We start from the raw sequence: 8761 nt of genomic DNA, 5'->3' as shown, positions 1-8761 counted from the left end.
CTTTCTCTCCTATCTCTCTCTCTCTCTCTCTCTCTCTCTCTCTTTCTCTGCAGGTCTGGACTGTCCTTCTGTGTCTTTCACACTCTTTCGCCTGCTTGTTTCCAGTGGCTGAATGGTTAGCATAACGCGCAACAACGCCAGGAATTCCTGGTTCGAATCCAGCTTAGGAATAAGTGTTATCGTGAGTGTTCCTTCATTAGGTTGGTTCCCTCAAGAGTGGAAAAAATGCGAAGTAACACCTATACCTAAAAAATCCAACCCCACAGAAATAAAAGATCTACGACCTATTAGCATTCTATCCACAATGTCCAAAATACTTGAAAAAGTAATTTATGAACAAATACTTTCACATATTCAAGGATTCCTACCACACTTTCAAACTGGTTTCAGAAAAATGCATAGTACTTGCACTGCGCTGGTAGATATCGTAGACAATGTAAGTAAAGGAATAGATGAAAATGAAGTTACACTTTTAGTCTTGTTGGACTATTCAAGAGAGTTCGACTCGATCAATCATGAATTGTTATTGGCCAAACTGTATCACTATGGCGTTACCGGAAACGCGTTAAATTGGTTTCTATCATATCTCGGCAACATGAAACAACGTGTGAAATATCGGGAACCGGAAGTCACATACTCTAAATGGTTAGTTGTTCAACAAGGCGTCCCTCAAGGAAGTATATTGGGTCCACTACTATACATGATTTACGTAGCTGATTTCGACCGCGCTGTCCAATATTGCCACTACCATCAGTATGCTGACGATTCGCAAATCTATATTCAGTGTAATACAGAAAACTACGATAATGCGATGACCTAACTTCAATTCGACCTTGATGCTATAACAAATTGGTCACGGAGGAACTCCCTTCAATTAAATCCAACAAAATCTTGCTTCATGACCATAGGAACTCATGGTACCCTTAAGAAACTTCACAAAAACGCACCTTCTCCTCCAACTCTTGGCAGTATACCGCTAAGCGAAGTGGATACAAGCAAAAACTTGGGAATTGTGTTCGATAGACACTTAAATTGGGAGCCACAAGTCGAATTTATTGTGAAAAACTGTATGGGGAAACTTAAATCTTTGTATCATTTAAAACATGCTCTGGACGCTAATGTTAAATATCGTCTAATGCAATCACTCGTCCTATCGACATTAGACTATTGCGCTCCAGTGTACAGTAATATATCCCAGGGCTTAAACTATAAACTTCAAAAAATTCAGAATTGTTGTATACGTTTCATATTTAACCTAAACAGAAAGGAACATGTATCCCCCTATTCAAAGAAACTTTCTTGGCTAAACATTAACAATAGAAGAAAATACTTAACACTCACCTTGATGCACAAAATACTTAGGAGTGGCTCCCCAAAATACTTATCCGATAAGATCTGTTCTCGTAGAACATCAGCCGAACATAATATCCGCAACAAGCACAATCTAAAAATCCCCAAACATAAAACCGCCACATATAACAAGTCCATCATTGTTACAGGGATCAGGCAATGGAACAAACTGCCTGCACCATTGACTAACATTATTTGCCATCAAAGTTTTAAGAAAAATCTGAAGAACTTACTATTCTATTCTATTAGTTACAGCACATCATCACTCATTTTCTCTCTCAATGTTGCCGTCTCTCATACAGTATATTATTATTATGTAACATACATAATGCTGACAAGAGCACTTAATGCTTTATTACTCCATTGGTACACAAAATTTCACGCTGACAAAAAATACAAAAAATTGATAAAACCTCCAATGAAAAACATAAACAAAACCTAAAATAACGTAAAAATAATAAAATACTAATACGATAAATATTTGTTCCTATCAAAGAGATATATATCCAAGAGGTTTACTTATTGACGTGTGTATTTGTTAAAAAAGGGTTGCGTATAAAGGTCTGGAACAAATTATTGAAGTTTATGTAATTTAGCGAACAGGAAGTAGCAGAATACAGCTAGTTGCAACGAGACTGACTTTAACTTTCTGAAGGCAAACCTTTGTGAGCATTGAATATTTCAAACCTCTTCAACATTTCAGTAGAACCAACTGGTTAAATTGAGCATGGCTGCTGCGTGATTGGAGAGGAAATTTGCATGCAGAGGGAGAACGTGCTCCATAAATTAGAATTCCGCAAACCAAGACGCTGTAAGCGACGTAGTGGTGCTGACACGGATCCAAGAAGGAGCCTGTACGTCTGGTAGCAGGTGGTTTCCAACACAAGACCCTCTGCCTACATGATGGTTCAGTAACTAAGAACTCCACGGAGCCCGTTTTCCGATAACAAGAAAAAGAGCAGAATGGAGATATTGCAGGATATCAAATTTCTAACTCCCGAAGGAGATCGAGAAATTTGACTCGGAAATGATGATGGATTTTTGAACGCTAGTGATGTCTAGGAAAGTTGGAGGGGCTCAAAGGCTTCTCTTATCACTAAAATTCAAGAAATCATTTTGTTATTGAATTACTGCTTTCTTTATTGATCACTTATGTGAAGTTATTTATTAATTATAATAATTACAAAAATAACCATCATCAATAAGAAATATTGATTTTTAGTTGAGTTTTTGTTGTAAGTCCTCTTTATGAACAGTAAAGCTAATCGGGACTGGACCTACAGTTTCAAGTGAGATCCGAACCACTATGTACATCCACTGGGTATCGAACACTGGAGCCCTTGATTACAAAGCGACCACGCCAATATGGAATAATAACCAATTATTGCATGATTTTCGCACACGTATTTTACCATCGACTAAAACTTACAAAAAAATTATAACAATTTTTTCATTAATGCTTTTTATTTGCATAGGTGCAGTTGTTCAATAAATATAATGAGTAAACAAATTGGCATCAATAGTCAATTCTGTACACTCTGACTGCCATGAGTGTATTGAATGAGACGCAATTAAAGATGCCGCCTGATAGGCCCATATATTGCATTCTGTCTCGAACAAAAGTAATAGAGAAATATTAGGACTCCTAGGGAGCAATGTATTTTTTCCCAATATTTTATAAAAAAAATCGCTGTTGAAAAATAAAAAATAGAGGTCTTGGGCCCGTCGGGAAAGCTAGAGTTAAGTCAGTGGTTTGAACTGAATATATAGGGATTCGGTGTGCAGCGTCACTCTTACGACACGTTGTTTAAGGTGGGTCTGTTGCGCAAAAACTAAATGCTGAGAGCTCTAAACCTGGCCCTACTCACCTAAAAATTCCTGACCTGCAATTCCGTTTAGGCCTGCTAAGGCATATGCGGTTAGAATGGCCAGGTTTAGAGCTCTTAGCATTTAGATTTGACGTTAGTTGTAAGCTGGGTGTGGCCCGCACCAGACACATTTAAGAATGGGTTTTTTGAACGTTAGCAATTTCTCGGAAAGTTGACTTTCAGGTCAATTGTTTAAACAGAAGCTAACAGATACTGTTTCAGTGTGTAGCGTTCCTCTTGAATCACGTCATGTTAGAATGGATTTTTGAACGCTAGTATTTTCTTGGAAAGTTGTTTTCATATCAATGATTTTTGAACAGATGCTAATTGATATTGGTTCAACGTGTAACGTTCATCGTACATCATCTAATTATGTTGGACCTTTCTAGGAAAGCTTTTCTTCTCAAACTAGTCGTTTGAACAGAGGCAAATACGTACTGTTTCTCTAACTTGATATATTTGAATGGATGTTTGAACGTTAGCAGCGACTAGGAATGTTTGTTTTCACGTCAATTAGTGTGTAGCGTGTCTCTTGCTTCACGTTGTATTGGAATGGATTCTTGAAATTTACTAATGTATATAGCAGATAGTACGTATTTAGTTTACACGAAATAATTTCATGGACAATTTCGGATTTGCGATACATTGTTTACATCTCAAGCGGTCGCCATTACACCAGAATTCGTCATTTAGAGGTGGCTTCAGATAAAGTTTTTTTCTTTCAAGGAGTTGCTTGATAAGATGCTAATAGATACTGTTTCAGTGTGTAACGTTCCACCTACGTTATGTTATAACGCTATAAATTTCTAAGAAAGTTTGTTTTCAATTGTTTGAAGTGAAGCTAGTAGATCTGATTATGTATGTAAGGTTCCTCATACGTTACGTTTATTTACCTTTGTAATTGTTTGTGTGTTGTGTTCTACCTGGAGATCGAAACATAAAACGAGGTCTGGTGCTCAGCTTTTACCAGGCGTCTTCACAATGACGTATTTTCTAAAAAATACACTAAACATAGTAGGAAAAGAAGGGACAGAAGAGAAAGGTACAGGAGTGAAAAGAGGACACGGAGAAAGAAAATTTGATTGATTTATCTGTGTTTTGTTTTCATTCGAACGCGGAACCTTTGGCGTCGTAGCTAGCTGTGATAACCACTCCGTCACGGAGGCCGGCACTTTCCGACGACGCCAGTGGAGGTGCAGGGGGAGGATGTTCCAAACGTCACCCCTGTCGTCGTCCGTTAACATCCCTCAGAACACAAGAAGAACTAGGCAAATAAATGGTATTCTGCCCAATTATACATTTTGTATCCCCGAACGGCGGAAGTAATAGAAGACAAATTGTCTTTCACCAGTTTTATTCGCTCTGTAGTGTGCGATCTGTTGGTCATAAGGGAAAATAAAAGCATGAAAAACTAGTGAACAACATATGCTTCACCATCAGTAGGATTCCATTCCTCAAAACAACACAGGATGTGGAATAAAAAAATAATAGAAATAGAGATGAGAAATTTGCTGTAAGTGGAATTTAGCGACATACCACATGTGCTTGCCCTCAGAAAATATTCCCATCTCCCTATGCTTCCTCACACATGTTTTTATTATACGTTCGTGCGATGTAGTACAGTTGTTGAATGTTGGAATTGCTACATCCGTCACCGAGAGTTTTCTGCTACAAGTAAAGTTTGACACATTCTGGAATGGCCACACTTTAGACTAGTCCAGTGTAACTTCTGTAGATTATCAGCTCGGAAATAGTCATCAGGTAAATCTGCTCTGTGAGACAACTCTCGGCCTGTCTTCCCTATAAATAAAAAGCAAATTTTGTGGTAAGCTACATTATTATTTCATATCTTGCACGAGTTGAAATATATAACTGGCATGCCTTGCACTGCTGAACTCCGGGTACTTTTTTTAATGTTGTTAGCACCTTAACCCATAGATGCCCAACTTTTATTTTTAGTTCAAAATTTGATTATATTGACAACACTCACTATTTGTGTTCAGTTGATGATGCAAAAAAGTGACAATATTCTTTTTACATTTCACTTTTGAAAAAAAAAACACTGCCCCAAAAATGGGGCGCTGGGCACTGGAGGCTACATTGTATTGAAATCAATTCTATTTTTGATTCTCAGTTATATTTATTTCTTTAACTACTCTAACAGCAGATTTACACAATATGTGCTCAGGTAATGTTAAACAATTATTAATGTTTCAAAAGCATTATAATTTTAACATTTATGTTTTAATAAGAAAAGAAATATGGATGATGTGCATATACTAATTGTGAAACTTTTCAAAGTAATCTGAGTTGTAAAACATATGATATTGGTTGCACTTTTTTGTTGCGTTCTTATGGCACTATGTACATCGGATCGGCGTTCGATATGAAATTATTACGTGTATTCCCATCCAAACGCAAGTCCTCTGGAACTTTCGTCTTTGTCACTTTCAAAAGTCTACTTATACCAGGACGAGTACTGTATCTTCCAAGATATCACTGAATAATGTTCATTATGAGACATGAAATTCGAAATATCCTTTCCCTGCTAGTAATTATGTATAACTAGTAAATTGACCACACTGCAACTTAGTAAAAATACAACAGGCTGCCAGACTGCCAGTGCGATTTCTTCATATAAACAGCAATCAAAACCCTAATCGTACTTTGATCATCATACAAACCATGATTACCTTAGAACAGGGCATACTTTTCGTCTCAGTGACAATCATATTAATTAATTGATCATTTCAAAACATCTCAAAAAGTCAACATGAGACATATCTGTCCTTTTCCAATCTCATTCTGGAGATATTGGTAAATCATCATTTGTCCACCCATGAACTGGTAAACCTCCACTTCTTGGTTTAGGATAATTTGTTTTTCTCACTCGCTTTGTTTCATTCACTTCTTTTCTTCCCTTCTTTTCTTCATCTGAAATAGCAAGCTAATCCGGAATAGGTATTCCCGAAACTTCTGAAATGCCAGTTTGGCTGGAAATACTAGGGACTTTAAAACCATCAGCCTCGCCTATTGTAAGAGAAACACACGGATCATTCACGAGATGAGCAACACCTATAGTTACTTCCTCAACACCATTTTCTATTTGCCTGTAGCCTAAGTTCTCCCTCTCTTCGAAGTTGATTCACTGATAAATAGTTTATATCTCCATATTCATCATCACTTTCCTCGTCACTCTGAAGGGCAGGTGTATATAACAGCATTTGTTAGCTGTGAGTCACACCCTTTCAGAATCTGGGAAGTAAAAGAAAATCTACAAATAATCTAAGAGAACACACACAGTCTATGTATTATACATCCATACGGATTAACATGTTTTTGTAAATCGTAGAAATTGAAAAGTGATAAAAATAACAGAAATACAATATAGAATAATGTGATATTGATTACATATGAAAGTAAACATAAGCAGACAATGTTGGTTTTAATGTTGGCATTTCAACAGTGTAAGAAATCCATATGTATCGATGTAAAATGTAATAATTAAAGGACGGTACAGACTATCATTGCAAAAAAAAAAACACGTAGGCCTAGCCATCCGAGCTCAGCGCCCCATTTTTGGGACATATGATTATAAATAACGATGTACCCTAACATGCCCACTGCCCCATTTTTGGGGCAGACATATTCAAGTTTTTAATAGAATTAATTAATGAAAAATTAACAATTAAATTGCATAGGGTGCTTCCTAAATGTACTCCAGTTAAAAGAAAATAGCATGGCATCCAAATAATTGAATTAATTACTGTTTACTTACGTATTTCGAAACGACATTTTATAGGACAACGCACACCTCTCTTACAACAATGCCTGCCAGGCTCGCACTGCTGCTGCAAACGGCGTATTGTCAAGGTCATGTGAAGGAGTGCCAACCACATTAAAACACAATAAACAAAATCCGTTGTAAGCAAGTGGTAATTTATGAAAAATTCAAAACCATAGCGCCCCAAAAATGGAGCGGTGGGCATATATGGGTTATAAACTTATTTTCCTAATTCGTCACTTCTTCCTTCATAGGTTACTTTACCTGTTCATAGATGGTAGAGTATTTACATAATTGTTAAGCAATGTGGAGAATAAAACTTGTAATTCTTTACGAACCAAGTAATTTCAACCATTTTTTTTGTAAATCTCCCAAAAATGCACAGTAAGGCTAATCGGGACTGAACCTACGGTTTAAAGTGGGATCCGAACCACTGGGCCATTTGCCTCCATCGGATATTGAACCCGGGACCCCTTGATTACAAGGCGCCTTCGGGAGGCCCTCATGGAAACTACGTATCCTAGAGTTACGAATCATACCTCGTTACTCCTGACACACAACGATCATGTGGAGTCATGTAGCAATAATAACATTCACTAAAGAACATTATTGGACTTGAGGGTAGTCATAAAAGTGACATCATGCATGCCGTTACGTCATGAAATACGTCATGGGACATAGGCTGGTCCATGCGGGAATAAAAGAGTTAAAAACTACTAATGTGTTAGATATCTACACACGAACACTTAATAACCAGGAAATTCAATACTCTTCGGTGACAGTTTTCATGCGGAGATGAAGTACTCAGAATGCCGAGTAGGGTAGGCAACATAGAATATACTAGACTCTATGATATAGATCATCTTTGGGGCGAGATCTGATATAAAAGGTCACACTAATGGATTGATCAATGTATTTTGATAATGAGCACATGGGAAAGCATTGTTCAAATAGTTATTCTTATTAGTAGTAATTCTACTTGACACACTGTGTGTGTGTGTGGGGTGTGTGTGTGTGTGTGTGTGTGTGTGTATATATATATATATATACACACATATATATATATACCGCGTGAGGCACCTAAAAGTACCACCTGAAATAGCGAATTTGATTTGATTTGATTTAGTTTATTTTACTTCGCGTTTTGTGCCTCTTGGCTAATTTACGAAGATGGGGATGAGTGATGAAATGATGAAATTGATGAATGGACATTCACAAACAACCAAGCCCGACCGGGATTCGAACCCGGAACCCTTGGCGTCGCAGCGCGATGTGCTAACCACTCGGCCACAGGGTCGGGCTGAAATAGCGAAGAAACCAGAAACAGTACCGATGTGAGGTTTGCGGGAAACAATAATATCAAATGGGGCTCGTAAATCGGAGGTATGGGGTGGGTCGAAAAATATCGACAAATGGGGCATCTGGAGCAAAGTCATATTTTTTTAAATGGAACGATGTACAATAACATGCATAATATAAAAGAGCACACGCAGAGAAACACAACGCCGTTGGTCTCATGCATCTACTGCACATAGGAACGAAGATATGGCTATGTGAAAATATGTAAACAAACTAACAAGTGGGCCACTTGACCGTCAGTACCACGGCATTTAAGACTTCTCAGGTGCCTGACAGAACTGCCTTTACGCAGAGCAAGTTTTGATAGCAGGTCCACGAGATCGTGTTAGTTCATAGCAAGCAGTCGTAGTGGTAAGAGCGAAAATTATGGTGTTCACAAACATAGAAAAAGCGGACATGA

Source organism: Lepisma saccharinum, chromosome 16 (assembly GCF_977018435.1).
Source record: "Lepisma saccharinum chromosome 16, izLepSacc3.1, whole genome shotgun sequence".
NCBI classification, from domain to species: Eukaryota; Metazoa; Arthropoda; class Insecta; order Zygentoma; family Lepismatidae; genus Lepisma; species Lepisma saccharinum.
The sequence above is the reverse complement of the archived record's forward strand: the minus strand, read 5'-3'. Positions refer to the sequence as shown.